The sequence below is a fragment of the Phoxinus phoxinus genome, assembly GCF_949152265.1.
Source record: "Phoxinus phoxinus genome assembly, chromosome: 5".
NCBI classification, from domain to species: Eukaryota; Metazoa; Chordata; class Actinopteri; order Cypriniformes; family Leuciscidae; genus Phoxinus; species Phoxinus phoxinus.
Genome location: NC_136880.1, coordinates 9,233,091 through 9,245,783, shown reverse-complemented (window position 1 = coordinate 9,245,783; position 12,693 = coordinate 9,233,091). Strand labels below are relative to the sequence as shown.

The 12,693-nt window shown below is 38.7% G+C and overlaps 1 long non-coding RNA gene across 1 annotated transcript; it reads right to left on the bottom strand.

The window, feature by feature from the left end:
- Window positions 1-8,646: 8,646 nt before the first annotated feature.
- LOC306998847 lies at window positions 8,647-10,664 on the bottom strand. The gene is made up of 3 exons (XR_013797683.1): window positions 10,383-10,664; window positions 10,121-10,305; window positions 8,647-8,947 (listed from the first exon to the last, which is right to left on the bottom strand). It is a non-coding gene; the product is annotated as an uncharacterized lncRNA (long non-coding RNA).
- Between the last annotated feature and the right edge of the window lie 2,029 nt (window positions 10,665-12,693).

Sequence of the window (12,693 nt, the reverse complement as noted above, 5' to 3'; positions counted from 1 at the left end):
ACACAACACAACACTACACAACACTACACAACACTACACAACACAACACAACACTACACTACACTACACAACACTACACTACACAACACTACACAACACTACACTACACAACACTACACTACACTACACTACACTACACAACACAACACTACACTACACTACACTACACTACACAACACTACACACTACACTACACAACACAACACTACACAACACTACACAACACTACACTACACTACACAACACTACACAACACTACACTACACTACACAACACTACACACTACACAACACTACACTACACTACACTACACAACACTACACAACACTACACTACACTACACTACACAACACTACACTACACTACACAACACTACACAACACTACACTACACAACACTACACTACACAACACAACACTACACTACACTACACTACACAACACTACACTACACAACACAACACTACACAACACAACACTACACAACACAACACAACACTACACAACACTACACAACACTACACTACACAACACTACACTACACTACACAACACTACACAACACTACACAACACTACACAACACAACACTACATAACACAACACTACACAACACTACACAACACTACACAACACTACACAACACAACACAACACAACAACACAACACTACACTACACTACACAACACTACACTACACAACACTACACTACACAACACTACACAACACTACACTACACAACACTACACAACACTACACAACACAACACTACACAACACTACACTACACAACACTACACTACACAACACTACACTACACAACACTACACAACACTACACTACACTACACTACACAACACTACACTACACAACACTACACAACACTACACAACACAACACTACACTACACAACACTACACAACACTACACTACACAACACTACACTACACAACACTACACAACACTACACTACACTACACTACACAACACTACACAACACTACACTACACAACACTACACAACACAACACTACACTACACTACACTACACAACACTACACTACACAACACTACACAACACAACACTACACTACACTACACTACATTACACAACACTACACAACACTACACTACACTACACTACATTACACAACACTACACTACACTACACAACACTACACTACACAACACTACACTACACTACACTACACAACACTACACTACACTACACAACACTACACAACACTACACTACACTAACTACACTACACTACACTACACAACACTACACTATATAACACTACAAAGTGTTAACAAAGAGTAATCTGTTTTTAACTAATCTCTTTCTTTCTAACTAACTAATCTATCTTTCTTTTTAACTATTCTTTCTTTCTTTCAAATTAATATTTCTTCCTTTCTTTCAAATTAATATTTCTTTCTTTCTTTCTAACTAATCTATGTATCTTTCAAACTAAATTAATCTATCTTTCTTTCTAACTAATCTTTCTTTCTTTCTTTCTAACTATTTTTTATTTCCTTTCTAACTAATATTTCATTCCTTCTTTCTAACTAATCTTTCTTTTTCTTTCTAACTAATCTTTCTTTCTTTCAATTTTATCTTTCTTTCTTTCTTTTTTCTTTCTAACTAATATTTCTTTCTTTCTAAATAATCTATCTTCTTTTCTTTCTAACTATTCTTTCTTTCTAACGAATCTTTCTTTCTTTCTAACTAATCTATCGATCAAAATTTAAACTACTTTAAACTTCTGACTACTTTAAACTTCATCAATCTCTCATGTCTGGCTTTTTCAAGCCAACTTAAAGTTTGTCTCAAACTTTTTTTTCTAGTTAAAGTTACATGCATTATATAATATTTTGTGAACTAAATTGTAACCGATTTTTTAAATATTAAACATTTCACATTGCAACGTTTCCTTGTTTTTATATTTCTTATTTTTAGTGACTGAAAGTGTTGAACATCGTGGGAAGAAAAGAATGTGGTCAAAAGCAGAAGTTGCTGCTGTGATACGGCATTTTAAAGTTCACATAGCCAAAGGCCATTTGGCCACAAAATCTGAGTGTCTTCAATGTAAATCTGCTGAAGAGCATGTGCTACAAAACCGGTCAGTACAAAACATTAGGGATTTTGTGAAAAACAGAGGTATAACAACCAAAAGGAGAAGTCATTATGAAAGTGCATGAGTGCTGTTCATGAAATGCAGCCATAAGCTTTTACATTTTGTAAGACTGTTTTAGCTTATTTTATTCTTTTTAAATGTTGCCTCCTTGCTGTCTTCTGGGTTATTTACACTTAATTTCTTTGTTGATGTGACTGGAACATCTCATTGGAAACCAGTTTCTGTATTCAATGTAGTTGATTTCTCAGTTGTTGTTTTTACTACCAATTTGTTGTTGTTTTCCACCAATGCAATAACTGTGAACTGGACTTTGCATCGCTGCAGCACACGCAATTATACACATTTTACATATACATTTTTCCCGGTCACTAATGATTCTTCGCCTCATATACTATTTGGAATGCAGCCATAAGCTTTTACATTTTGTAAGACTGTTTTAGCTTATTTTATTATTTTTAAATGATGCCTCCTTTCTGTCTTCTGGGTTATTTACACTTCATTTCTTTGTTGATGTGACTGGTTTCCAATGAGATGTTCCAGGTTTCCAATGAGATGTTCCAGGTTTCCAATGAGATGTTCCAGTTTCTATATTCAATGTTGCTGATTTCTCAGTTGTTGTTTTTACTACCAATTTGTTGTTGTTTGTTGTTGTTTTCCACCAATGCAATAACTGTGAACTGGACTTTGCATCGCTGCAGCACACGCAATTATACACATTTTACATATAAATTTTTCCCGGTTACTAATGATTCTTCGCCTCATATACTTTTTTTTTTTTTTTTTTTTCTTCGCTGTACCGAGTTAACAAAAAATGCTATTGTTGATCTCTTGCACTAGGGCTGGGTATCGATTCAAATTTCAAAAATCGATTCGATTCCGATTCTCAAGATCTTGAATCGATTATCATTATTCGATTCGATTCTATCTGATCCGATCTTATATTTTTAAAATCAAAAGTTTTAACTGTTCATGAACAATCAAGTATTTGTATTAAATAACATTCACAAACAAACATTAATGTTGTAAAAATGTATTGTTCACTCAATGTGTTGATGTTAGATAAGGCATTAATGTTAATGAATGGTATCTTAATGTAGTGTTACCAACTAAACAGGAGATAAAACGTGTTTTATTTGACTTGACTGTCCTTTTATTTAATCCAAAACTGCGTTCATATTTAAAAGGCCTTTTAAACTAGATACAACCGCACACGATACCACTTTAGGGGCCGTTCACATATCGCGTTTTATGCGCGTGCAAATTCAGTGAGAAGCACTTCAATGCATCTCAACAGGTCATGTGACAAAAACCAACGGCCTTTCCCTAACAACATGGAAAGCTCGGCCGAACAGCTGATCATCGCTGTACAGGGCGGCTTTTTATTTCTCATCTCAATGAATATATCTAGTAGTCAAGCTAATGCAAGGGCTAGAAATCAATAAATTTTTTGATGATACTTCCTCGTCATCATGGAGAGCGCAGTTTGCACCGCTTTCTCCTCTCCACAAGCGCGTGCTTTCCCGTTGCGTCTGCCGTTGCTATGCAACCATGAACAGAGGCGCGCCTGGAAAACGAATTTGCACGTGCAAAAAACGCGCTATGTGAACGGCTCTTTCCTCCTTTCTGGTCAACAAGTGGATTCAGAGAAACCGCATTAGCAGCGCCGCCGGTCGCCATGTCTCAGTGTGTTTATGGGGAAAATGTAGGCCTGTTATTAAATCGATCCTCTGAGTTACGGATCGATCTTTAGAAATTAATATGAAAATCGATTCAGAATTGGTGAATCGAATTTTTCAACACAGCCCTATCTTGCACTCCACGAAATTTAAATCTCTTGCACTCCATGAAATTTGAATCTCTTGCACTCCATGAAATTTGAATCTCTTGCACTCCACGAAATTTTAATCTCTTGCACTCCACGAAATTTTAATCTCTTGCACTCCACGAAATTTTAATCTCTTGCACTCCATGAAATTGAATATTTTGCCCTCCATGAAATTGAATCTCTTGCCCTCCACGAAATTTAAATCTCTTGCACTCCATGAAATTTTAATCTCTTGCACTCCACGAAATTTGAATCTCTTGCACTCCATGAAATTGAATCTTTTGCCCTCCATGAAATTGAATCTCTTGCCCTCCATGAAATTTGAATCTCTTGCCCTCCATGAAATTTGAATCTTGCCCTCCACGAAATTTTAATCTCTTGCACTCCACGGAATTTTAATCTCTTGCACTCCATGAAATTTTAATCTCTTGCACTCCATGAAATTTGAATCTCTTGCACTCCACGAAATTTTAATCTCTTGCACTCCATGAAATTGAATCTTTTGCCCTCCATGAAATTGAATCTCTTGCCCTCCACGAAATTTGAATCTCTTGCCCTCCATGAAATTTGAATCTTGCCCTCCACGAAATTTTAATCTCTTGCACTCCACGAAATTGAATCTTTTGCCCTCCATGAAATTGAATCTCTTGCCCTCCATGAAATTGAATCTCTTGCCCTCCATGAAATTGAATCTCTTGCACTCCATGAAATTGAATCTCTTGCCCTCCATGAAATTGAATCTCTTGCACTCCATGAAATTGAATCTCTTGCCCTCCATGAAATTTTAATCTTTTGCACTCCATGAAATTGAATCTTTTGCCCTCCATGAAATTGAATCTCTTGCCCTCCATGAAATTGAATCTCTTACCCTCCATGAAATTGAATCTCTTGCACTCCATGAAATTGAATCTCTTGCCCTCCATGAAATTTGAATCTCTTGCACTCCATGAAATTTGAATCTCTTGCACTCCATGAAATTTGAATCTCTTGCCCTCCATGAAATTGAATCTCTTGCCCTCCACGAAATTTGAATCTCTTGCCCTCTATAAAATTGAATCTCTTGCCCTCCATGAAATTGAATATCTTGCACTCCATGAAATTGAATCTCTTACACTCCATGAAATTTGAATCTCTTGCCCTCCATGAAATTGAATCTCTTGCACTCCACGGAATTTGAATCTCTTGCCCTCCATGAAATTGAATCTTTTGCCCTCCATGAAATTTGAATCTCTTGCCCTCCATGAATTTTGAATCTTGCACTCCACGAAATTTGAATCTCTTGCCCTCCACGAAATTTGAATCTCTTGCACTCCATGAAATTGAATATTTTGCCCTCCATGAAATTTTAATCTCTTGCCCTCCATGAAATTGAATCTCTTGCCCTCCATGAAATTGAATCTCTTGCACTCCATGAAATTTGAATCTCTTGCCCTCCACGAAATTTGAATCTCTTGCCCTCCATGAAATTTTAATCTCTTGCCCTCCACGAAATTTTAATCTCTTGCACTCCACGAAATTTTAATCTCTTGCCCTCCATGAAATTTGAATCTCTTGCACTCCATGAAATTGAATATTTTGCCCTCCATGAAATTTGAATCTCTTGCCCTCCATGAAATTGAATCTCTTGCCCTCCATGAAATTGAATCTCTTGCACTCCATGAAATTTGAATCTCTTGCCCTCCACGAAATTTTAATCTCTTGCCCGCCATGAAATTTTAATCTCTTGCCCTCCACGAAATTTTAATCTCTTGCACTCCACGAAATTTTAATCTCTTGCCCTCCATGAAATTTGAATCTCTTGCACTCCATGAAATTGAATATTTTGCCCTCCATGAAATTTGAATCTCTTGCCCTCCATGAAATTGAATCTCTTGCCCTCCATGAAATTGAATCTCTTGCACTCCATGAAATTTTAATCTCTTACCCTCCATGAAATTTTAATCTCTCTCACTCCACGAAATTTGAATCTCTTGCCCTCCATGAAATTTTAATCTCTCTCACTCCACGAAATTTGAATCTCTTGCCCTCCATGAAATTTGAATCTCTTGCACTCCATGAAATTTGAATCTCTTGCACTCCACGAAATTTGAATCTCTTGCACTCCACGAAATTTGAATCTCTTGCCCTCCATGAAATTTGAATCTTGCACTCCATGAAATTTGAATCTATTGCCCTCCACGAAATTTGAATCTCTTGCACTCCATGAAATTGAATATTTTGCCCTCCATGAAATTTGAATCTCTTGCCCTCCATGAAATTGAATCTCTTGCCCTCCATGAAATTGAATCTCTTGCACTCCATGAAATTTGAATCTCTTGCCCTCCACGAAATTTGAATCTCTTGCCCTCCATGAAATTTTATTCTCTTGCCCTCCACGAAATTTTAATCTCTTGCACTCCACGAAATTTTAATCTCTTGCCCTCCATGAAATTTGAATCTCTTGCACTCCATGAAATTGAATATTTTGCCCTCCATGAAATTTGAATCTCTTGCCCTCCATGAAATTGAATCTCTTGCCCTCCATGAAATTGAATCTCTTGCACTCCATGAAATTTGAATCTCTTGCCCTCCACGAAATTTTAATCTCTTGCCCTCCATGAAATTTTAATCTCTTGCCCTCCACGAAATTTTAATCTCTTGCACTCCACGAAATTTTAATCTCTTGCCCTCCATGAAATTTGAATCTCTTGCACTCCATGAAATTGAATATTTTGCCCTCCATGAAATTTGAATCTCTTGCCCTCCATGAAATTGAATCTCTTGCCCTCCATGAAATTGAATCTCTTGCACTCCATGAAATTTTAATCTCTTACCCTCCATGGAATTTTAATATCTTGCCCTCCACGAAATTTTAATCTCTCTCACTCCACGAAATTTGAATCTCTTGCCCTCCATGAAATTTGAATCTCTTGCACTCCATGAAATTTGAATCTCTTGCACTCCACGAAATTTGAATCTCTTGCACTCCACGAAATTTGAATCTCTTGCCCTCCATGAAATTTGAATCTTGCACTCCATGAAATTTGAATCTATTGCCCTCCACGAAATTTGAATCTCTTGCACTCCATGAAATTGAATATTTTGCCCTCCATGAAATTTGAATCTCTTGCCCTCCATGAAATTGAATCTCTTGCCCTCCATGAAATTGAATCTCTTGCACTCCATGAAATTTGAATCTCTTGCCCTCCACGAAATTTGAATCTCTTGCCCTCCATGAAATTTTAATCTCTTGCCCTCCACGAAATTTTAATCTCTTGCACTCCACGAAATTTTAATCTCTTGCCCTCCATGAAATTGAATATTTTGCCCTCCATGAAATTTGAATCTCTTGCCCTCCATGAAATTGAATCTCTTGCCCTCCATGAAATTGAATCTCTTGCACTCCATGAAATTTGAATCTCTTGCACTCCATGAAATTGAATATTTTGCCCTCCATGAAATTTGAATCTCTTGCCCTCCATGAAATTGAATCTCTTGCCCTCCATGAAATTGAATCTCTTGCCCTCCATGAAATTGAATCTCTTGCACTCCATGAAATTTGAATCTCTTGCCCTCCACGAAATTTTAATCTCTTGCCCTCCATGAAATTTTAATCTCTTGCCCTCCACGAAATTTTAATCTCTTGCACTCCACGAAATTTTAATCTCTTGCCCTCCATGAAATTTGAATCTCTTGCACTCCATGAAATTGAATATTTTGCCCTCCATGAAATTTGAATCTCTTGCCCTCCATGAAATTGAATCTCTTGCCCTCCATGAAATTGAATCTCTTGCACTCCATGAAATTTTAATCTCTTACCCTCCATGAAATTTTAATATCTTGCCCTCCACGAAATTTTAATCTCTCTCACTCCACGAAATTTGAATCTCTTGCCCTCCATGAAATTTGAATCTCTTGCACTCCATGAAATTTGAATCTCTTGCACTCCACGAAATTTGAATCTCTTGCACTCCACGAAATTTGAATCTCTTGCCCTCCATGAAATTTGAATCTTGCACTCCATGAAATTTGAATCTATTGCCCTCCACGAAATTTGAATCTCTTGCACTCCATGAAATTTGAATCTTGCACTCCATGAAATTTTAATCTCTTGCCCTCCACGAAATTTTAATCTCTTGCACTCCACGAAATTTGAATCTCTTGCACTCCATGAAATTGAATCTTTTACCCTCCGTGAAATTTGAATCTCTTGCCCTCCGTGAAATTGAATCTCTTGCCCTCCATTAAATTTGAATCTCTTGCCCTCCATGAAATTTGAATCTCTTGCCCTCCACGAAATTGAATCTCTTGCACTCCATGAAATTGAATCTCTTGCCCTCCAAAAAATTGAATCTCTTGCCCTCCATGAAATTGAATCTCTTGCCCTCCATGAAATTGAATCTCTTGCACTCCATGAAATTGAATCTCTTGCCCTCCAAAAAATTTTAATCTCTTGCCCTCCACGAAATTTGAATCTCTTGCCCTCCAGCCTGGGTGTGTGTGTGTGTGTGTGTGTGTGTGAGAGAGATTGACACAAATGTGTCTGTGAAGGTTTTACTTTTGCACATCTAATGATTAGGTGTGTGTGTGTGTGCGTGTGTGTGCGTGTGTGTGAGAGAGAGATTGACACAAATGTGTCTGTGAAGGTTTTACTTTTGCACATCTAATGATTAGGGGGGTGTGTGTGTGTGTGTGTGTGAGAGCGAGAGATTGAAACTAATGTGTCTGTGAAGGTTTTACTTATGTGCAATATTATGTAATCATTAGATGTGCAAAAGTATTTAATCTCAAGCATAAGCATCATTTTAAATGTTACATGTGTATTTTTATTTATACAGGTACTTTGCAAATGAAGAAACCTCAAGCCATGTAAAGGATGCATTAATGGCAGAGGCATGAAAGATGGAAGAAATGCTGAGGAGGACCATATCAGAAGCCTCAGAGCCAGCAGAGGGGACCTCATCTGCATCAGCAGCCTCAGAGCCAGCAAAGAAGACTCCACGGGTGGAAGCTGCAAGCAAGAACAGACTTGGGAGCATTTTTGATGAAATCCTGGAAGAAAGCACAGTAGAATCTGATCCTCAGTCAACCACCACAAATGCACGCACTGAAATTCAAACTCACCTCCTCGAGCCAACTATTCCACGTTCGGACAATCCACTGCTATACTGGAAAGTCAACCAACCTAGGCGGCCCTCCCTGACAGCCGTGGCAACTAAATTTCTCTCTGCACCTTCCACGAGTGTGGAGAGCGAGAGACTCTTCAGCACAGCCTCTATTATTATTGATGAAAGGAGGAGCAGCCTGACAGCTGAGAAGGCTGAAATGCTAATTTTTCTAAAGAAGAATTTGCCTCTCATGTTAAAGTGAACACACTTATTGGAAGTCAAAGATGTACTGTAAAAACATGAGTCAGTGGTTTTTGTGACTGTTTTAAAGGTCAGGCAGTTACGGCGGTTTCGTTTCGTCTAATTGGAAAACGTGAACCAAATATTTTTGTTAACATTGCAAGTATCTTTTCATACATGGAGTTAATTCTAATGATTAGTTTTATACAGGTGTTTTACAGTTCAACCTCAGATGTTACATGTGAAAACTTTACAGCTTGCTCGGTCTACCCTAGATTTTTTCCACCCTTTTTTATGTGTTATGGCTTAGAGTCTAATTTGTGAGTGCCTTATTTGACTGCGTTCTATTACACATTTTATAATGGAGATACCTTTATTTTTATGTTAGGTTATACTTATTTAAGTTATTATGACTACATAAGAGTTTTGTGTTACATCCAGTTTTTGGCACTGGAATTATAATTTTTGTTTTATTTGCACAGTTGCACTTTAAATTTCATTAATTGAATGGTGCTGAATAATAAAAAATGCTGCTACAAGTTCTGTTTAAAAATTGTTTTAATAAAAATTAAGCAGCAGTATTGCACAACTGAGTCATGTTGTGGGCTACTTATTTCTTCCTTTAGGAAAGTAGAACATTTATTGCACTGTTTGAGCATGATGCTTTTTAGATGGCTAGGTTAAGCACAGTGCATCCTCCTGACAAATGTGTTATTAACAGCTTAATTAAGAAAAAAATATATGGTATTGTATCGGTATCGACAGATACTCAAGTGTGTGGTATCGGTATCGGACATGAAAAAGTGGTATCGAGCCACCCCTAGTAAAAAGCTTACATTTGGCAACATGCCATGGGTCAAACTGATGCTGGATGTCAGAGTAGGTCTCTCTCATAAGCTTCCTGATAGAAAGAGCGGTCTGTGGTGATGGTATCCACTACAACTCCTGCCTGAAGCAAATGCTCCAGACACCTCCGAAACCCCAGTGTCTCCATGACTGGTGAACTGGTTGCCTCTGTTACCTTTATAATGACAATCAGTATAAATGCATACAACTGCAATGAGAGCACAAGCATTATATACATTTCTGGGTATTTACCTGAACTAACTCAACCATGATGATTTCCTTTGTTTCATCACTCATGAAACTGTATGTAGTGTACTTGGCAGTTAGTTGTAGATTTTTTCATTATCTCTTTGTGATGGTCTTGGTATGCATACTCAATCACTGGTATGAGGTAGGTGGACTGCAGGGAGTAAAATGTTGTCTTCTTTGGAATTTGGAGATTCAGTAGCTCAGCCCAATCAAAGGTTTCTGTGTAAGTTGAACCTGTGAACAGGATGGATGAGGCAACCAGGAGGGAACGACCTGCCAGAACGGACGACCTGAGGAAAGAAGGGTGAAACATGAGTTAAGCGGGTGGCTCTGATTTTTTATGATGGTGTTTGCTCTGCGAATGATAGCAGCGTCAATGAGAGCCGGCAAGTTGGGTGTGGGAAGGCCTATTATTTTTGAGGAAGTGTTAGTGACTTTAAGAAGCTTGTTTCTATCGGTGAGTGAAAGCATCGTGAAATAGCAGGTGGCACAGTACAGAAGAACGGGTTCAATGATACTACGGTACAAAAGGAGAAGAAAATTTGGTTTTACTGAGAGAGTCCTAAGTTTTCGTATGACAAATAGTCTCTGTTGGCAGCGCCTGTGAATGTCTTTGGTGTGATGGTGAAAACTCAGTTTATTGTCCAGAATAATGCCAAGGTACCTGAAGCTGTCAACAATGTCTACTGACTGGCCACTGATGGAGATATAGCAATGAGCAGTGGAGAATTTTTGGTGTGTGTCCAAGATCAGTTCCTTTGTTTTAGTGGTGTTAAGAAGGAGATGACTGGCTGTACACCATTGGGTGAAATGGGCAACAGATTTGTGATATGCTGTGACTGATTCCGTGCCAGTGAGGAGGGCGAGTATGGCTGTGTCATCTGAGTATTTGAAATACTTTGTGATATCGGAAGGGCTACGGCAGTCGTCAGTATATAGTGTGTATAGGAAAGGGCTGAGGACACACCCTTGAGGGGCTCCCGTGTTGACGGTAATGGTGGGGGATGTTATACTACCCACCCTTACTGCCTGTGGTCTGTCAGTGAGAAAATCATAAATCCAGTGAATGAGAAGAGGTGGCACGTGAAGCTGTTGAAGTTTAATTATCATGAGGTGGCGTTGTATCGTATTACAGGCGGAGTTGAAATCTATAAAAAGAATCCTGGCATAATGGCCAGGAGAGTCCAGATGTTGGAGGAGAGTATGAAGGAGGCATGCAACAGCATCCTCTGTTCCTTTTTTGGCCTTGTAGGCAAACTGGTAAGGATCCAGCTGTGGGCCGACAACCGGAAGGATAGTGTTTAAAACCAGTTTTTCAAGACATTTTGCTATTATTGAAGTAAGTGCTACTGGTCTGTAATGGTTCAATTCACAGGGGCGAGGTCTTTTGGGTACAGGAATAATAGTGGTGGTTTTCCAGAGGGTTGGGACAGTTGCTGTCTGTAGTGACTCTTTGAAAAGTGAATGGAGAACAGGAGATAGCTCCAGGGCACAATTATTGAGCAGCCTCCCTGTGATTCCATCTGGGCCAGGGGCTTTGCCGGTATGGCACCTCCTGAGCTGCTGATGGACGTCTTCCACCGTTAAGGGGACAAAGTGTGGCTCTTCAGGAGTGGGTAGGCTCCTGAGCAGTCTCTCACATTCAGTGGTGCAATTCAGGATGTCAAACCTGGCATAAAATTTGTTCAGGTCCTTGGTGAACGAGCTGAGATCAATAGATGTAGGAATGCTGGTATTCGAAGTGGTTCCAGTAAGTGTTTTCACCTTCTGAAAGGCCTGTCCGGTGTTCATACTACTGAAATCTTTTTCTAATTTGTCCTTATATGCAAGTTTTGCCTTTTTTGATTTCATTTTTCACAGAGCGATTAAAGTCTCTAAGTAAAAGCCAATCTTTGCGATTAAATGCTTGTTGTTTCTCCTTGAGTTTAAGCTTTATTTGGCAGGTCATCCATGGTCTCGAGTTGGGATATCTTTTCACAGTTTTGACTGGAATACTAGTTGCCATGCAAAACTTGATGTAATCAGTTATTATCTCCGTTTTTTATCTAGGTCGCCATCAAAAATATTCCAGTCTGTACATGCAAATGACCCTTGGAGTTGTGCAGTTGCTTCCTCTGTCCACTGGGCGATGCTGTATGTAGCTGGCTTTTCTCTCTTCAGCATTTGTCTATATTGCGGAAGTAAAAAGATGATGTTGTGATCCGCGGAGCCTAGTGGGGGTTGCACGCGAGCAGTATAAGCATTGTTTATGTTCCCGTAACACAGATCTAACACATTTTTTTTCCTAGTGGGGGAATCAACATACAGATGGTAC